Genomic DNA, 20,413 nt, shown 5'->3' with positions numbered 1-20,413 from the left:
CTACAGAGCCTGCAGTGGCACCAAGCCGTGCAAATGTCAGGGGTCAAGTTTACATTGACGCTAAAGTGCTGGTCACCCTGGGCAATGGTAAAGGTCGGCACCATGGCAACAGCTGGTTGATATTGTCGTTGGGGAGGCACTCATGAGTCACCGCTCCAAATCCTCCATGTGGCATTAACATCATTTTCTGATCTATCTCTCTCTCTCTCTTTCTTTTCAGATGCCATCTTGACAGATCTGCCCTGCACCGGGTGTGAAGGAAAGGTCAGTTCTTAAAGTTAACACAGAAGTTTGCTTTTTTTTCCCTGATACTTTTCTGGTGTGTGATGCCGTGTGAAAATGAAGAAGGTAAAGGATAAAGTTGGGTTAATAGCATTATATCATTTACTAGTAACTTGTGCAAATTCTGGAAATAGCATGTGCAGTGAAAGGAAATCCAGATTTATTATAACCTTAATGAAAGTGGGATTTGATGTTAAAATAGCTGAAGGTGGGTTTCACCCTATTTATTCAACCACCAGAGCCTACATGTATGCATTGATTAGGAGTGGAGGATTCATCTAATGAACAGTGCATAGACAGTTCTACCAACAGTGATGCATCGCTCACATATCAAATTTCCTGTAAATACAAGCTGTCATCTGGGAGAAACCATTCACGTCACTCTGCTAGTGGTAATTACCAGCAAGACATGGATTTTTTTTTTTGTAGGCTACAATGTCTTAAACTTGGTGTTATGTTAATGAAATGTGTGACACACGAAGCAAACATGGCTAATGCTGACAGGAGAGGGAAATTAAAATTAAAATCATCAGCTATTATCGCTTTAATACCCTGAAACTTTACATAATAAAAAGCAAGTGATATCTGCTGTAGTTCATTATAGCTAATTTTATGTATCTTATCTATTTACCTTCTAATATGATGTGAATGATATAATAATAACTTAAGTTATTTATTTGCACTATTCCAAAGAGTTGAAAGATGCTTTGCAATGAAAACAGAATTTAAAAAAAACTAAAAAAACAACTTTCCACAGATGGTTTAGCAGAGTGTAATGTTGACCTCTGGAGTCCAAATTCACAAGTATGAAGTTTGCAGTACACACCATTGCACTTCAACGCAACTGTACACCAGTCATCCTCATTACAATCTATATTCACAATAAAACAAAATCTAATATCACACTATACTCACTGTTCATTCTAATTTATAGTTCAGTCAGCTCACGTGGATTGGATTGTTATGTGAATGTAGAATATGCACAGTGTTGATATTTGGCATGTAGGCTCTGATCTTGTTACTCCCCACAAGAAAACTTATTTATGTTTTGGTAATTAGTATTGGTTGATTATGATTGGAGTACTGTAATGAATTAAATAAATTGAACCTTGAACTGAAACTTGAGCTCAGCCAGCAGTTAGTGTGGAGTGATGATAATAAGTTTCCCCCATAGAATGAGAGTTGACTTCCTGTTCTAGCGAGCAGGATTCGTCCGATATATTTAACTTTTTTTTATGTAATTGTGGCAAGACCTGCGACATCAGTGCCACTGGTAAATGTTTCTAAGATAAGACTGTCCAGGGATGACCATGGACTATTAACTGGCCAGTCATCTCAGGACCTGGTGAGACCCGCAAGGTAGTTGGTAGCCCCACTAGTTACAGTTCAGTTCTGGAAACTGTAGGTATTATTTGATAAATTGACCACTTAATTTTTCTCACTTAAAAAAATTCAAACAAAATAACAGTTGTAGTATGAAAACTGTAATGTGTAGCTCTACGTTTGATCATCCACTGCCAGTGTTGCATGCTGGGATACGTGTGCAACCCAAGGTTCATAGAGGCCAGCTTCCAATATTTCCCTTATAAAATGGACAGAGGAGAACACTCTTGGACATTTGGTCTATTCTTGGCTAAATACTGACTTTGAATTGTGACAATTCTCAGGCTGTGACTGAAGTCTACAATATCACGAGTACCGAGATTGAGAAAGACCTTCTGACTCTCCATAACTAGTTTTCCCATCATGCATTTGCCAGTGGAAGCTGAACATTTTACCAGTTCTGATTTTGCTCTGGCTGTAAAGTCTCTGTTTTGACATTGCCTGTTGTATGAGTGCATTCATACCCACAGTGATTTATCATTCACCATTAGTCTGCATCACACAGGCAAGGAGGAAACTGGGGGGTCTGCACCTTCCCAAATAGTGAGCTCAGCAATATCTTACTATGTTTTTTCACTTTCTCACTATTCCATGTAGTTCTTGCTCTTTCCATCTCTTTGTTTATTCTTATAGTGAGAGTGCATTCAAGATTTCAGCAAATGTGTATTTTAAACAATAGTCCCAATGCTCAGTAATAAAAGATATATAAAAGGCAGTAAAACACTCCAAGCAGCACCGTGAAACATATTTACATGGTCTTACTCTGGAAAGGATGGGAGAAGCACTTTACATGCAAACTATACAGAGTGTATTTAAATGGCCTCTGTATTCATGCCAGTCCACTGTCTGTTCCCAGCATTTACTGATTCCCTTGGCCTTTGTTGTTCCCTCTTACTGGCAGAATGAATATCTACACTCTGCAGCACCACAGGGGGTCTAATGTGTGTGTGCTGGAGGAAGGAAGGGAGTGTTTAGACAGCTAACATAGGTGTAGAAACACCAGAGCAGCAACCACTCATACACTCTGACACACAAGGGTTAATATGGCCTCCAGCCGTGTGGCGTGGCTGACTGGTCCACCTTCCATCTTGCCCAGCCAGGCTCCATGCTGGGCACGACACGCCTGCCTGACAGTATGCATCCGCCAGGCCACAACGGCTCACATATGGAAACCTTCCACCACCACCAGAGAGGGGGGGCAGTGGGGCTAAATAGAGAGCTGTGCTGTAAAAACAAATGCATTTCATGCTGCAGAGGTTATTTAGGGGTGTAGAAAAGTGTGTCAAAAGTTGGGTAAAAAGTATGTCTGTATGTAAGTTGGGTTTAATTGGAAATGCATTTTGGGAAGCACAGTGAGCCCTCAGGTGTGTAATTGAGTAATGGTGAATAATTGGATGGATCTGTACTGGGAACACATTCGGTTCCTGTACAGTGTGTTGACAAGATGCAGAACAGAGTGTCTGAAAACAATGCACTCATATGGAAACCTCCAGCTATACAAAGATCAATACTGGCTTTCAAAGGATTTGAACCCCTAACAATCTGTTTGAAGAAAAAAATTAGACCACAGCTTACTTCACAGTTATTGCACGCAGGTTGAAAAGTCAAGAAATAAGAAATGTAGAATGACGAAAATCAACAATGATAAATCAAAAGAGGTCAGCACATACACAAAAGTACTTAACTATATTTATTAATAATTTTTTGTCATTTCATGTGTTTTTTTCTTTTTTGAAATTGAATTCATGTTTATTCTACAAAGACATTGTAAAATAGCCTGGACAAAATTATTTGTACCCTTTAGAAGTTGGATGAAATAATTGATTTGTAGTGATACTTTAAGCAGACTATTGTGTTTTAATTAGTATCACAGGTGTTTTCAATCTTATAATCACTCATGCAGCCAGTTTAAAAGGAGATTTACTTTACTTACTCTGCTGTTTTGTGCCACTCTGTGCGTCACACTGAACATGGAAAACTAGAGAGTGGTCTGACGACATAAGAAAAAAAGTAATAGCCAAGCATGGTCAACGTAAAGGTTACAAGACCATCTCCAAAGAGCTTGATGTTCCTGTGACCACTGTTGCCAATATTATTAAGAAGTTTAAGGCCCATGGAACTGTAGCCAACATCTCTGAACTTGGTCGCAAGAGGAAAATTGGCCTGAGATTGAACAGAAAGGTTGCTTGAATGGTCAAGAAAGAACCGAGGAAAACTTCAATACAGATCCAAGCTGATCTTCAAGTTCAAGGTACAATAGTTTCAAGTCACACCATCCTTTACTGTCCGAATGAAAATGGGCTCCATGGTAGAAGACCCAGGAAGACACTGCTTCTAAGAGGGAGACATGCCAAAATGCATGTTGACAAGCTACAGTCCCATTGAATCCCATTAAACATCTGTGGTGTAGCAGTCACCCATTTGTGGGACTTGCTATCATTTCCCTGTCTCCCCGTTCCGAATTCGGATAGTTGCATGTCTGGGTTGATTGGAGGGTTATGCAGATCACCTGTGTGCAGAGTGTGGGGACTGGCTCCCAGGTGGTGATTGAGAGCAGCTGGGTGCATTTCCCTCTCAGCCAATCGGGGTGTGACGACGCCCTTTTTCTGGGGTTTAAGAGAGGAGAGAAACTGCACGTTGTGGTCACTCCACTGGTTGCAGACCTCATTTGAAAAGATTGTCAGACAGAAACGCTGGCCTGTTCAGGCCCTTTTGTGTCTTCTTTCTGATGTGAGGGTACCTTTTGAGGGAATACCATAACATAAATCAAGTGTCCTGCATTGGTGCCTTAGTAATCAATCAATCAATCAATCAATCAATCAATCAATCAATCAATCAATCAATCAATCTCAAAATACATACAGCGGGATATTTGTGTGTTTTAAACAGCTGTCTGTGCACATTACGCTTCACTACACATGACAGAAATAGACTTGGAGTGTAAAAAAACAGGGTTCTCTGTGTCCTTTGTCATACAATACAGAGCGACAAGAAACACAAATGATCAACAGGTCCGCCATTCTCATCAGGAGTTGTGACGTGATGTCCATTTTGCACAGCGTGGTTGGTTGATGCCTTAATTCGCGGTGCAAAAGCTCAGAAAAATCAGCTTCAAAAAATGAACGTTGCTTTTTCGTCGCATAATATTTGCATTCTGTATTAAAGTACTCATGACAAAAACAACAGTTTGAAAAAGTATATTGATGTGCGAATTAATTGCATGAAAAAGACACTCCCGGTGTGTAAAGGCCTTAAGTAGAAGAAACTCTAAGGAGCAGGGTGAGTTCCACTGAAAAAGTTCTATTTGTCAGGGTGGAGATGGTCCGTACAATATCCTGCCAAAAAGAGGATACTTATTCCCAATCATATAACGTGTATGAAAGTACACCAGCGTGCCAGTTGCCTGCTGGGCAAACAATAAGAAAGGGAAGATAAACCCATGAGATGTCATGTGTTGAATGACAAAAATGAATAATGAAAAATTAGTAAAATGAATAAATTGTTGATTAGGATTCTGTGTTTTGACAAACTTGGCACAATCTAGCTTTCTTTCAATTTGAAACATGGGCATACTTTTGAAGGGTGACAAAACATTTTGAAAAGAGTTGAAATTAATATCAATGGAGAACAAAATTGCAAAGAGAAAAAGAGAGAGAAAGCAGGTATCTAGGTTGAACTGTGTCAACCTAGATAAACAGTGGAGATGGAATCTTGAACTTAAAAAATATTTCTCTTTACTCCAAAAAACTTTTTTTTGACAAAAAATCATAACAAATCAGGATCATGTTCAAAATAATGTACTGTATAGGTGGTCATACTGAAAACTGTGGCATCTCTAAAATGATTATTATTATTTTAATGTCTCAGGTGACATGTTCAACTTAATTTATCTACATGAACACTGTTTGAGCGATTCAGCACAGGATTACAAGTCTGTGTGCTACTTGCTTTAAATAGCTCTAGTGGAGTTCTCTTCCATTTACAATCTACTCTCATGTGTCTATGCTTTAGTTTTTTTTTTCTATTTACATGTTTAGAACTAAGAACAGATCATATGGCTATTATTGATATTAGTAATCAATTCAATTTTTAGACTGAAAGGGTTTTTTTTTTAGGTGTCTTTTAATTTGTTTTCTGGTAATGTTCAGTCACAAACTATTAATCAGTTTGTATATCTATCTGTCAAAAAATCTGTCAGATGATCTTAATTTCTACACAGTTCTGCCTTCAGATTTGACCACCTTAACGATATTTCAGCAAACCCCAAATACAACATAACACAGAGAGAGAGAGACAGATAGCTAGATGGAGAGGTGAGTGACACCAGGTGGTATGTGTGTGTGTGTATGTATGTATGTGTGTGTGTGTGTGTGTGTGTGGAGTGTAGCCATCTGCAGTTCATCACTCCTTCTCCAAGTCTCAATCTTCCTCTCGTCTCTAGCATTTGGAGGGACTAAGGTCCCTGATGCCAGCAAAGGTCAGAGCCAGTGATTTATTGGTCCTCTTCTGGGAGGCCTTCTGTGGACCTGAGATGCCTGCCGTGCCCCTGGATCACAGCCAACATCCCTGACACCAACAACATGCTGCCAGCAGACAGATCTCCTATTGCTTATCACAGGCATATTTCATATTTTATATTTATCTAATGAATTAACATCATCAATATTAACAGATACCCTGGCATGGCTGTTTGAGTTCAACGTAACATATCTGTAAAATGAGTGAACACCAATAGCTTCTCACACTACGTTGCTGCAAAGTTGAATTCGATGTTGTCAAACTGCATCTGAGGAGCAGGCATACCTACTTTATGATATGTTTTTACATCACAGGTGTTAATTGAGGGTCAAAGATTGTTGCTGAGCTTTATTTCACAGTTATATTAACTGGTATGCTGAACAGAGAGCTCACTGAGAGACAATCATAAGAAGACCACACAGTTTGAATGAAAAAAGCATGTCTGTGCTTAATATGGAACTAGTTAGCATCTCTTTTTATTTTGTATTCATATTCGTACTTTCTGACAAAACAAGAAAATCAATCAGTATATGTAACAATGTGTTCTGAAGGTGCTGAAAAGGTCCTAACTGCCCAAATATCAATCAATTCAGTGTCATTTGTCGCTATTCCAGTTCGGAGTTCAATTCATTCCCTGGTTAGCTTACAGCAACTGTTGGTTTAGCTCAGCTCATCTACATGCCAGTATGCATGGTGCTTCTGGTTTGTGGGAGCTCATTTCATTTTTCACAACTACTTCTGTCACTTCTTGTGTGTAAAACTGAGTGCAATCGAGTACAACACCATGAATGCTATAAAGAAGGAACAGTTGAAACGTGTGTGTGTGTGGTTATCCCCATTTCTAATTTGATGATGGCAGGCTTTTTGTCTCAACTTTGACTTTGGCTATGTGGCACAGGTATGCACATTTTAGACATGGCTGAACAATGTTTTTTATGACTTTAATTTATTTAAAGTATATTGAGACCTTACAGCTCATGAGTCATGTGTTCAGTATGATGCTTATATGATGCAGTCACACTGTGCAGGTGAGCCAGCTGATGTGCAAAACTGATTCGCTGGTAGGAAAGGTGTGGGGTGTTTTCCCATACAGTACGTCCACCTACTTCAGATCAGTATCTGTGGTCAGAGAGGCACATTGCATGACCACAGTGAATGTGGTACATGTATAACAGTGAGATAACGGTGGCTCTCAGTCCCCCATCTCTCATACCTTTTACATCACAATGTTTGCCCTCAGATATTACTGATACAATATCTTAACTTGAAATTGAAATATGGCTGTATTGAACTAGAAGTCCATGATCACACGTCCACGATACATTCAAAACCAACGGCACAAATTTAAAAATGCACAGGGATAAAATTCTTATAAAGTGAGAACTTGAGCATGGAAATCGTTCACACAAACAAAGAGCTGCAGCTACATTATTCCACATGAATAAAATCCAGACAGTGAACCCTTCTGTGTGGTGACTGTTTAATTTTTACTGGCAGCTATGTTTAAAGCATTTTTATTTTAAGCTTCTTGAAACTATAAATGATGAAAGGAAATTGAAGCCTGTAGCTAATTACTCTTTAATATTTAATTTTGAATAAGGAAATTATTAGGATATGGCCTTGTGATGCCAAAACCTCATCAAGTATGGACAGTGCCTTGCCAAGTCAAAAACCAGAAATGTATGCAAGTGAATTAACTCCTGAAGTCTTCCTACTTGGCCAATCAATGATATTGATCAGCCGTTAATGCCAGGGGGAAATCATCGATTGTCCAGCCTGACATGACAAGGTCTCCTAAAAACACTCTAAAATGTAAATGTTGAATTGAACTTTTTAAGTGATTTCGCAATGCAAGTTGATGTGTGTCTGTTGAGGATCTAAACTTAAAAACAAAATATCATTAATACATGAATTCATGGAGCATTTCCCAGTCACTCCTCGGAGCCTTTCCACTAATTGTGCAAACAGTCAAGTCTTTAAAACACTATAACAAGACGGTGTTGATCATTTTTTTTCAGCCTGACAAAGACAAATGAGTCTGTTTCTGTCTGTCTTTCTTTCTCTCTGCACCTAGTTTTCTGTCCAGGACATAATTAGTGGAAAATGAGAAACAAAAAAGCATAAAATCCCATGAGGCCTTGCAGAGTGCTTGGCCTACAGGAAATAGATAACCACTCCTACCAAAGGATTCTATGGACATTTATGTCAAAGTCATTGCAAAGTGCAAAAATTAGTGATATTTTTTCCATGATTACATTGTAACATTTTAAATATACAGTATGATACAGAGCGATCTGACAAGCGGTACAAAGTAATGTGATCATTTTACATGTTGGTCTCATGTCTGAATGAGTGCCTGAGTCCGGACAGAGTAACATTTCTGTAACATTTTCAACACAGTGCAAAGCTCAGTTGAATGCCGTCACATTATGAGCACTGTATAACATGAAACACTGTTCCTAACGTAAAGGTGCCCTGTGGAGTTTTCTTGTGAACGGACAAAATTATGTGCACACCAGATGCCAAATATATGCTCAATATTTTTCTGAACGGTCCTGTCATGTCTGAATGAAGCCACAATAATAATTTATACCATGAACACCTATGTATGACTGACAAAAAAGCCATTACTTTAATAGATAGATGAAACAGCAACATCACGTATTCCATGTCTGCAAAGGGCTATAGATTCTGTAAAGTCTCCATGTATGTAGGCATTTATTGATAATTGATGGGTAATTTAACTTTATATTATAGAAGCCAAAGCATATTCATTAAATGAGTTTAAAACGAGATAAGTGAGCAAATGTGTCATCTTTGTTGCACCTTTCTAATGTCTGCTTTCTTTTTGAATTTCCATTACATTTACTTTGAATCATTTAGCTTCAATGCTATTATCCTCTTCCTCTGCTTTTTCTTCCATTGGATTTTCTTATTCATTATGACTTTTGAATCTTTTTCAAGAGTGACACTCATAATTTTACTTTGCACATCTCAGCGTCAGAGCTTACAACTATCTCGACTGGCAGAAAAGCCTTTGACAAAGTGTCACCTCAGTGAAAAGCAGTGATTTCTGGATGAACTAATAGATTGGACCATTATCTAACACGGGCTATTGAAGGTATAAATTCATTACATTACAGCTGACATGAGTGGTGCTCGCCTCTGAGCTATTTAATGTTAACGCACATTCCTTTCAATTATAAATGCGGTTATTTGGTGTAGGCCAATGGTATTTTATTGAGAAAGTTGCAGTAAAGGAATCTTTTTTTCCCTCGTTCCTGCATTGTGACACGCGTGCAAACCTTGACTAGATAATATAGTTGCGCTCTGACTAGAACATACAACCTCCCTCTCTGCTTTCTGGCAGCTCGGAGAAGCTGCCTTCAGTTTTTTTTTTTTTGCTGGAGGCTTGTATAGTTCACCAGCAACAGCTATTCATGAGCAAAGAACGGAAACGCTGCTTTTGACTAAGGCGGCAATAATGTGTGGAGTGCAACTGCAAGGTCTGTGAAGGTTCCTGCAAAACACAGACAAGAGAAATGTCAGGAAAATAAATAAAGATGTAGTTGTTTGCATGAGGGGGTGTGGCATGTGCGTACTCATCTCAATGGTGAAAAACAACCCTTGACCTTCATCACGGTGGTAGTAACACTTGACAAGAGCTCAGTCTGAACTCTCTTTAAAAGGCCTTTGTGTCTTTAAAGATACTTTTAGCACTGTGTAATTCCACTTTTCAGTAAAACCATTTCCATAAGCTTATCTGTTACACTATAGCTGCAAGGTTTGATTTCATGGTTTGCTTTGTTTTTTTTATATGACAGAAAATTTTGACAGTTTGAAGACCTTTGGTCAGTTGTATACAGTCAAAGATGTTAGGTCAAAAATTCAAGGCTGGTCAAAAACATGAAAAGAATATTTGAAGGACAGAAACATTAAGTTTGAAGTTGAAATAACATCTATGAATCAACACCAGCTGAACGCCACCGATTTTACAGTCTGTTGAAAGTCTGTTTACAGGTGTAAGGGAGTACTACTGCATATGTGAATAGTCTAAAGCCTTGTGTGTGTCCAGAGAGAGCTGTGTGAAATCTGATAAATTGCCTCAAGTGATGTCATTTGAGTCAGTGTCAGTTGGGGCTGAAGACTACAATTTTTCAAATGAATAAAATCTGGGGGTGTGGAGATAGAAAGAAGTATTACCAGAACTCTGTAGCTGCTCCTCATCTCTGGTGGAGGCTAGCAGCTCCAGGCTACATTAGCCACCAAAACCGCTCAAACATTACTCCTGGTGAGCTTTGGTGAGAACTTACTGATTTACAAGTACAGAAGATTCATAAAGTCAGCAAACTGTCTCAGGCACAAATATGTATGTTGAGTTTACATATTTGCATATCTAACATGGCTAGCTATACATAGCTTACATTAGCTACCATGAGCTACTGACAAGTAAGGCTGCAGCAGCAAAACCTGAGTTAAGTAAACATGCATTTTATTGCTTATTCTTTCAACTTTTCATTTGTAAGAGAACTTTTCTTTCATAAATGACATAGTTTGGCTTTAAAGACAAGAAGAAGAAAGGAATAGTTGAGCATTTTAAGGAAATATGTTTTTCCACTTTCTTTCTGAGCTTGCTTGCTTCCTGTCTTTATGCTAAGCTAGGCTAACCACGTCCTGACCCCAGCTTCCTACTTAACATACAGACATCAGATTGATTTCAGTCCTCTTATCTCGCTCGTATAAGGAGAGTGTGTCTTCCCAGATGTTAAACCATTTCTTTTAAACCTTGGTAGCCATGGGTGTGCCTGCGCCACCTAAATGTCAAAATGGCACACCCAGCATAATCATGAAAGAAACACAGCCAGACCACCCTGATTGATGTAATTTTTGAAATGTGACAACCTGTGTAAGTTAATGATACTTCATTTCAATGAAAAACGAGAGCATGGACAAAAATGTCAAAAACACCCTCTTGTGTCTCGTATCTTCACTCGCTTTGGTTTGTCTATCACTGTCTTACCTTGCAAGGCAGCCGATTCGTGACGCTGATCGGTCCGAACTAACGGTGGTTCAGACACAAGCGCATAACTTGAAGCCTGACAAGATGGGCTGTCGTGTGATTGCATGATCTTGTGATCTTGTGAGTCCAGCTACCTTGCAAAGTAAATCATGTCATGGTATAGAGTGAAACTTCAGCTCTGCGTAAAATATAACAGATTCATTTACATTCTAAGCTCAGTTAAATACAGTATCCACACTATCTTGGGACATTTTTATTACTTTTGTGATAAGTATGCATGTCTTTGGATTTAAAGCAATGTATGGTTGTGTGGTTACCCTTGCTATTAGAAAATTATATTGCAGTTGCCACAACTCCAAGTTTGACATTGCTTTTATGCAATAGTAGTGCTATAATGTTATTGGGGAAATCACTGCAGCCTTAAATGAAGAAATAAGTTGCAGCTCACCTCCGCCACCTTATTTCTTGAAACTATCACATGTTGCTAAGCAACAGTAAACAAAACCAGTAGCCTGCTAATGATATAATGTTGGCAAATACTAAAACTAACGAGAAAACGAGTAAAAAAACAGTTATGTTTGATCTACAGATCACATTGGGTCTTGCACACTTTATATCCCACAGGCACTCCTAAATTAATATCTCTGGCTATGCTACTGAACTGAAGCATCTGCCTTGTGTCCATGAATGAGTGGCTGACCACAGCTTGTGATTCTGGCTGTTATCTGGGAAACAAAGGAATTCCTTGATTACAACTTTCTGTCTCGTTTTTTCCAAAATAGCTCAATGTGGGACATGGTATAAACACAGTACACAGCAAACCTGAATGCACACTCACTACCCTGTCAACATTCAAGAAGATTCCTGATTGCATAGAGTCTATAAGGTAAAAGAACACTTCTTTGAATGTAGTGGAAATATTCCTGAAACTACATCCCTGCCAAAATGCCTTCCCATCCCCCAAATTAAAGAGGCTCTTATATGGCTGTAAAATACTTCTTGGATTTAAGGTGGCACACAACCTTACTCTAAACATTAATCGAATAGAGGGCTTTCAAATCTGGCATTTTACCGCGGGAAAAGACATACTACTTTGCTGTCATGTGAATGAATGGGAGAGGCATTTAGTGACAAAGAGGTGGCCTTTTCCCTTTGCCGTGTAATTCGAAGGCAGGGGGAAGATTGTGGCTTTATCAAACTCTCTGAATGGCTAAATGCAATAGTTGCATTAACACTCTGAAAGTGCTCATCATCCCGGTATGACAGAAAAGGAAGGAAGGGAGGAGGTGAGGAAGCAGGAGACAAGGGGAGAATGAGGGATAGGTTCACCGGTGGAATAAATACTGAGAAATGTTGCAGAGGAGGAACGGAAGATTTATTTCCCTGCACATCCACATGATTAAATTAAATTCAGGGATAACAAAATGACAAAAAAAAGAGAAAAAAATTCTTTCCTGTTCTTGTTTGTCATCCCTCTCTCCATTCGACAGATGTCTGAGCGGTTGTTAACATCCCTCCTTTGCCTGATGGGGTGAAAGAGATCTGCTGCTCCCCGGGACAGAGGAGACCTCATTTTTATATGTGAACGGCTGTGAACACCGCTGAATGACACACTACAAAGGTTGGATGTGCCGCTGCCCTTTCTCTCTTAAATGGTACGTTGGCATTTAGCTTCACACGTGTCAGCGGAACACACACCTCTCAAGTATTTGCACCCAAAATGTGTGGAAGTGTGTGCGTCCACATCAACACGGAGGATTTTTATCAGTTCCCAGAAACAGGAAATAAGGAAGAGAAAAGTGTGCGTGCGTGTGTGTGTGTGTGAGGGAGTGAGAGAGAGAGAGAGAGAGGGTGATAAGACAGAGAGGAGCAAGAGAGCAGATTCACATGCACATTACATTTCACAGAAAGACAATTTACATTTTGAGTCCATATTATGTTAATTTTGAGTGGCCTCTCAAGATAATTCTATTACACAGATAGCTCTTCCATGTCGTCCAGGGCAGAAACATCATTTCACCCAGGAACACACACCTGCTGACGAGCGCCGCAACATGACAGAAAACAAGGGCTAGGCAGGTGGGTGTGTATCTGAGTTGTGTGTGTGTGTGTGTGTGTGTGTGTGTGTGTGTGTGTGTGTGTGTGTGGGGAGGGAGGATGTGTGCTCACGGATGCCTGCAAAGAGCAACTTATCTAAACAACTTCTGATCCAGTGAAATGTTTTATCAGTTTCTCTTTCAATACAGGATGTACTGCCAGTGAGTGCGGTGCACAGTATTATAGCTTCTAGGAAAGCATATCACTGCTGAAATCCCACAAGCAACCAAACTGCTGTAATTCACTGTCATTCTCCCACAATCCTCTACTGGCTCAGCACTGCAGCCCAGGAAGTGTAGCCTTGGATGGCTTAAAGTTGAACAGATTCTTATAGGGGAAAGTTTGCTTGTCAACACAACTCACAAGCAAACAGAAACTAGAATCCAACTCAGAATATGTTGTTTAATCAAGTCTACTCAAATTTGATTGATTTTAAATCTTCCACTGTCAAAATTATATATTTCCGTTGGACTCATGGTGAACATTTACAGGGAAAAAGAATCAACAAAAAACAAAAAGATCATAATCAATTCTGCATTCTTCATCTTTCCTTGTCCAAACCTGGTACTAGCCCACATTACCCACAATGCAACTGGACTCGATTCACTCAACTGTGCAGATTCCGGCGTTTTGCACTAGTAGTGCCCAATGTAGCTTCAAGCAGAGATGAGGAGCGGGCTACAGAGGTCTAGTAAGCTCACCTTTCTTACTCAACACCCCAATTTTTCAGACACACACACACACACTACAGAACTACTCTGTCAAAAGAACTGACTATCTATTCATGCAGCTCTGACCAACATACAGGAGCATTTTTGGCTCATATTTTATTGTTTTTATTCACTTTGAAAGAGGCTTTTAACTACATTCTTGATCAAGACAGTGATGAGGATGAAAATGAAGAACAGACAGAGACAGAGGGAAACAGAGGACAACATACTCATAAATTAAATTTGCATAAATTAAATCCAGAAATATCCCTTTTCAGGGGATTTTCCTCTTCGTTACCATCACATATTTTTTTTCAGCCGGTGCTGTATTGGCCATACAGCCAAATGTTATTATCCTTAATATAGTGCTAGAATACATTTTTTTTTAGAGTATACCTTTAACTGTCAGGCACTGTGACAATTTTGTTGCGTCTTGCTGAAAATAAAGTCCAAGCCCTTCGTGTTTCTCTGTGGCTTGTCAGAGGCCACTTTCTCTGGCCCCTCCATCTCTCTGAGCAAGTAGGGATCATTAATGAAGTGGCCTTCTCATGGATATTGACTAGCCTGTCAGCTGGCCTGCCACACTCACTAATAGGAGCCATTGGTCTTGGCTTAAGACCTGACAGAGGAGAGGCTGAAAAGGAAGAAAATGAGTGAGCGTGTTCCTTCACCTCAAGGTGGGGTTTGGCTTTAAACTTCAGCCAGCAAAGTTGCAGTCTGGGTCGGATGCAGCCAAGGTTTCTCCCCAAACAGTGCAGAAAACCTCCTGTTCCAGAGAAGAATGCTTACTGAGAGGTGAAAATACTGTCTTATAATGTCATTATTGCTTATACAGTGTAAGCAAAGGGTGTGGGTGTAGGTGCACAGCAAGCCAAGGAGAGCTCATTAAAATAGATGTGGTAAATTGGCACTGTTTAGAGCCTGAGGGTTCTCTAGGACTTTTTGTGAATTTAAGTAATAATATGTGACATTTTCATATGAATAAATGGCCATCTATCACTGGTTGATATAACAGTGGTTTACTGTAATCAGTGCCATTCAATCCAGTTAAAGTAGGTTGAATTACAGTACAGTTGCAGTTCTAAACTGCAGATTTCTGGTAGGTTGTTACTAGGAAAACTTGTTTATACTCAGGAAGTGATGTTAAATTTGTGGGTTTGTTTGGAATAAACAAGAAAATACACCAATAGCTAAATGAGGATAACCGCAATGCCTGAACAAAGCGGGGAAGGAAAAAAAGGTCCATGCTGATGATGGGAAGTGCAGGAAAACAGTGCTAGAGCACTGTCAACTTAGTAACATCCATGCCAAAACTGACAAGAATAAAAACAAGCACAAAATCATGCAATTCCACCATATACAATAGCTATAGAACACTTATGTTAAGGCTCTGACGTTCTTTGTAACCACATTGCAGGCTGCAACTGCATGTCCTCATCTCCGTATTCAGTGGTTATATGTTTTACTCCATGTCACAGGTGGACTAAGCCTTTGTCTGAGCTTTATTTCAACCTGACTTGCATGAAAGCACATGATTAGACAGGCACTGAAACTGCTATGCAAACTAACTTAATGCATGTGATTGGAAGTGTATTGACTGTCCATGATGTGTTCATGGTTGCAGTGCTGTGGGGAAAAAATAAAATACACTTCAATTCCATTTATAGGTTTCACGCTTGGTCAGTGGACCATCTGGCCATAGAGAAACTGTTCTCAATATGTGTAAAATTTTCTAAAAAATTGAAAAATGAAAATGCATTTTTTGGTCACACGTCAGCCAAAGTATTTTTATTTTTTCTTGTTTAAAGGGGACCTATGATGCTTATATCCAGCTCTATGTTTTTATTCTGTGACTCCACTAGAGTAGCTTTGCATGATTCACAGTTAAAAAAACTCAGTCTTAGCTCCTATCTCTTTAAGGCTACCCTCAACATGAGCCCACTCTGTTCTGATTGGCCAGTTTTCCGAAAGCCTGCCAAGGCACAGCCATATCAGCGTTGTGTTAAGTTACCTCTGATGCAAACCCAACATTTCCTGCTTTACTGCTTCAAATTAAAAGCTTTTAAATGACTAAATAACAGGAGACTTTTATTGTGAAGAATTTACAGGAAATTAAACATGTTCCTCACTGAATTAGCGGAGCTTTGTTAGTGGCTCTAAAACCAGTCAACAGAACAAGATATGGAGATATTTGTAACTCTTTGTTGAGCAGATCAGTTAGAAATAATGCAGGGAGGAATCGTACAAGCAGAAACAGCCTCAGTGATGATGATGTTTGATGAAGAGCTGCAGACAACCAACAGGTAAACTTCTTATTTTAGTTTGCCATGCTGCGTAATGGAAAAACCCTCAGTGTGCCCGCTAGACTCAAGTCATGGCTTTGCATGACTACCCCCAAAACAATGGAAAAACACCATAATGTTAGTGAACTCACTTGCTGTGCATGGAGCAGATGACCATATAAAGAAATCTGTCACAAGCCAAAGTCAATTCAGGCTGAAAGTAGAAAAAAATGTTGGAAACTTAGTGTTCAGAGCAGTCTGAAGCCCGTGCTTTTTGCTCACAGGGATAACTTCTACATACGTTTATGTATATATGACTGAAAATAAGGAAAAGCATATTCCCCTTTTAACAACATAAGGGAACAGAGGAAAAGTAAGTATGAGGTATGCATGTGAATTGCACCCTTCCTGTGGGCGATGGGTCTACAGGGAATATCTGACTGGAGCTAAAATTAATCCAGACCTGACTGTTGGTTTTCTCCAAAATGTTGAATTTCCAGCATCTCAGTGAACAAACAGGAAGGGTAGTAATTTCCCTAATTTATTAGTAGTTTAGTAGTCCAAAAGTAAGGAACTGTAATGGATGTGTACTTTACAAAGATTACATAGTTCATGATATATCATTCATGAACTGTCAATGCCAAGCTTATAACTACCTCTAGATCGGAGGACCTGAACTGCAGTGACCATTTCAATTTTTATTCAGCATAAAAGCAACACCTAAAAGATTTAACCTGGTTTATGCTGATGAACAAAACATTGTCCATTGTTTTCTTCAACTGTAATTGATAGGGAAGACTGTCAAGTAGCAGTGTGATGGGAATTTTGAGGAAACTACCCTAATTTATTCTCTTTGACCCAAGTTTTAAACCACTACTTCTACTTTAATGACAGCAGTATGGAGTGTTCTCCTCATTGGGACTACCCTGTTGGTTTCAGACACTAGGAATCACTGGCTTGTTCCGTCCCAGATACAGTACATCTTAAATTTCTCAACATAATGACAGTCATTCCAAAGACTATCATTTCTAACCTAATTTATGTTGACTTTGTTTGTGTTCATCAATCCAGAATTGTTCCAGAGACTTGTAGAATCAATGCCAAGGTGGGGGAACACCATGTTTCAAAAAGATATTCCTTTTATTTGATGTTTTAATGATGGTGGTGGAGAGCGCTGTCAAACACATCAGTCCAAAATCTCCCACTGGTGTTCAACTGGGTTGAGATACAGTGACTATGAGGGCCCTAGCGTATGATTCACATCATTTTCATACTCATCAAACCATTTAGTGACCCCTCACGCCCGATGAATTGGGGCATTGTCATCCTAGAAAAGACCAATCCCATTTTTTATTGATTTTTAGCCATTGTAAAATAATTGCAACTTTACTGTTGGTTCAGTCTCACCACTCTCAAACATAATGGAGCATTTAGCAGTTAAAAAGCCAAATATTTAATATAGGAGTTGGTGTAGACCAAAACAAAGCTAAAAGGAGAGTGAATATTGGACTTGCATCCATCAGGTGTCCATAATTTCAGTGTTACTTTAGCTGCTGTGGCTACTTCCACAGAGCGCTAACTGATTGGGAGGATTAAACATTACATATGCGCCTTGGAGAGACGGATACAATTACACCATTTTAACACCTTCCTATAGAATGCGTCTCAAATCCCCTCCTGAGGTAGCTTGAGCAATCGGATTTCAATCCCTCTTGAATTCTTCATGGGTGCATTTATACTTAGCAAGATCGGATCGCTATCCAGCACGCCAAAGGTGCATGGTGTCCAGATGAATCCTAATATTGCTCTGTCCACTAGATTTGTTACTGTTTACTATCATGTTTTCCTCAATTTTTCACACACAGCAAATTTGCATCTGTTTGTGTTTGTTTGTGTCTTTACATTGACTTCATATGCAGTCACACCACCCCTAGAATTCGGTCTGAAGACATCTTCACAGTGTTGCTTACAACACAGAGTTTAAGTTTTCATTCAGTAATTGGGCTACAGAAAGAAGACCTTTAAAAAATGAAAAGACTGAACATTTAATTTCAGGACATCATGCATTTGGCTGAAAAGCAGCTGTTAAGCTGTCATAAAAAGGGAATTAGAGCCTGATATAATACAAGGAGACAAGAACACAGGGACAAAACCAGCCAAAATAAATAAACAGACTTCTAGGAAGATCAAGGCTTGGCAGAAAGTAAGGAGAGTACGGCAAAGGTTAGTTTGCTGGCCTTTCTACAGTAGATCACGGAATGTCTGCTGATGGGAGGGTCCCTGAGCAGTGGAGGGCTGAGTTAGTGTGTGTGTGTGTGTGTGTCAGGGGAAGGGAGAGGCTGATGAACTTCCCTTTCTATTAGCAGCCGACAGGGGCTCGCCAGCTCGGTCGCCAATCAATAGGCTGAAGGACAAGGGTGTCAGAAAAAATGAAAGACCCTTTGCTTTCCAGCTGGCTAAGAGAGGAGAGGGGACAGGAACAAGAGATAGGGTGGAAGACAGAGATGAGGAGACTGAGAGAGAGGGAGAAAGATGCTGGATAAAGAAATTAAGAATGAAACAAATAGAGAGTGTATGTGAACAGACGAGTGTGTGCATGTGTGTCAGCTACAGAGCACGTGCATGAATAACTTCTTCTGTGTGAGCTGTTAGTGTCGTGTGAGGAGGTTATCAGTCGAGGCGGAGTGTCTTTCCCCCTCTATCTTCAACTCTTTGTTTGATTTCTCACAGCTACAGGATCCCTGGAGGTCCACAGTTCGAATTGAGCACACTCAGCGCAGACCCCCAGGTCCAAAACCATCTTCAGGTCAAATAATGTGACTGGACCTTTCCTATCATCAATCAGATTATCCTGGAGAGTAAAAGCATTCAAGAATCCTGATGACTCCGGAGCAGCCAGAGCATGACATTGTATTTGCCAGTGTGTTTGAATTGTACACATGGACCTATTTTATTCATGCTTGACATGAAGAGACAACATCTAAATCCTTTGAAAAGCTTTCTATCACAGCAGATACACACTGATACTTCTCTTAACAGATGTTAACAAAACAAAAACAAAAATTACTATAGGACACAATGCAAAATATTATAGGGAATCAGCAATCAACAGTAAAGTTGTAATGCAGGTTATATTTTAGGCACAGCTATTCTGCTTCATGAAATTTATATAAGCTTACTGTAGCCTTAGTATGCACTATGAAGATGTATTAAGTTGGAAAAAATTCACAAACAGAAACTTATATTGAACGTAAGATTGACAGATACATCAAAACTGCCATAATCATTTTTTGGCCACTTGGGCACAACAAGCCCTTAACCCAAAGCTGATATATTATTGCCTATAGTTCATGCAAACATGTTAGCAAACAGTTGCTTATTTACACATCCAGCAGATACGGAGTAAGATTAGCATTTTTTTGGAATTGTGTCTCTTGCTATCTCATGAATGTCCAAGATTCACTCTCTTTTAGCTCCGTTTTTGGTCTCCACCAACTCCTGAAAAAATATCTGGCTCTTTAGCTGCTAAATGCTCCACTATGTTCACCAGCTAGTCGCTAACTTTGTCTGTCTGCGGTTTGGTGTGAAAACAAGGTTGATGAGAGCTGTGAGACTGAACTAAAACAGTTAAGCTGTAGGCCATAAAAATCAAAACAGTGAGCTGAAAGGTGCTAAAGCAGGAAATTGGGGGATTATGCCATGTGCATTCATCACTATAAGTGACACCTTGCACTTATCACATTCAAATATATAATCCATTTTAAATATAAAATATTGATTTGTACAGCTTCAAAGACATTTGTGAACACAAAAAAAAAGAAAAAAAAATGGACAGATGATCCATATTTTGACTGAACTTTCCACCCTTAGGACCCTGGACATATGTCCAGCCTTTCCTTTCAGTGTCAATATTCTGTATGTGAAAAACACAGATTTCCGATGTGTTTCTACACAGAGCTACAGGACAGAACAGTAATCTTTCCATGCGTTTTCAGTTCAGACAGGATGAGGCAAGAATTAACAAGAGTGATAGCTGAGTGACCATGCTAGCAGCTAATTGGAATAAAGCTTGGATAAATGGGATGTCACCTATAAGAATGGCAGTTCAAATCGATAATTTA

The 20,413-nt window shown here is 39.4% G+C and overlaps 1 protein-coding gene across 1 annotated transcript in view; it reads left to right on the top strand.

Moving 5' to 3' along the window:
• Positions 1-19,818, top strand: part of LOC121911615 — a 336,594-nt gene extending 316,776 nt beyond the window's left edge. Inside the window, exons 14-17 of the mRNA XM_042433259.1 lie at positions 221-264; positions 12,694-12,858; positions 13,183-13,282; positions 19,023-19,818. The gene's annotated coding sequence lies outside the window, so the exon portion shown is untranslated. The remainder of the gene's footprint in view (positions 1-220; positions 265-12,693; positions 12,859-13,182; positions 13,283-19,022) is intronic.
• Positions 19,819-20,413: the final 595 nt, after the last annotated feature.

This window comes from Thunnus maccoyii, chromosome 14, assembly GCF_910596095.1.
Source record: "Thunnus maccoyii chromosome 14, fThuMac1.1, whole genome shotgun sequence".
NCBI lineage: Eukaryota > Metazoa > Chordata > Actinopteri > Scombriformes > Scombridae > Thunnus > Thunnus maccoyii.
Note: the sequence above shows the minus strand (reverse complement) of the source record. Positions and strands in the feature narration are given on the sequence as shown.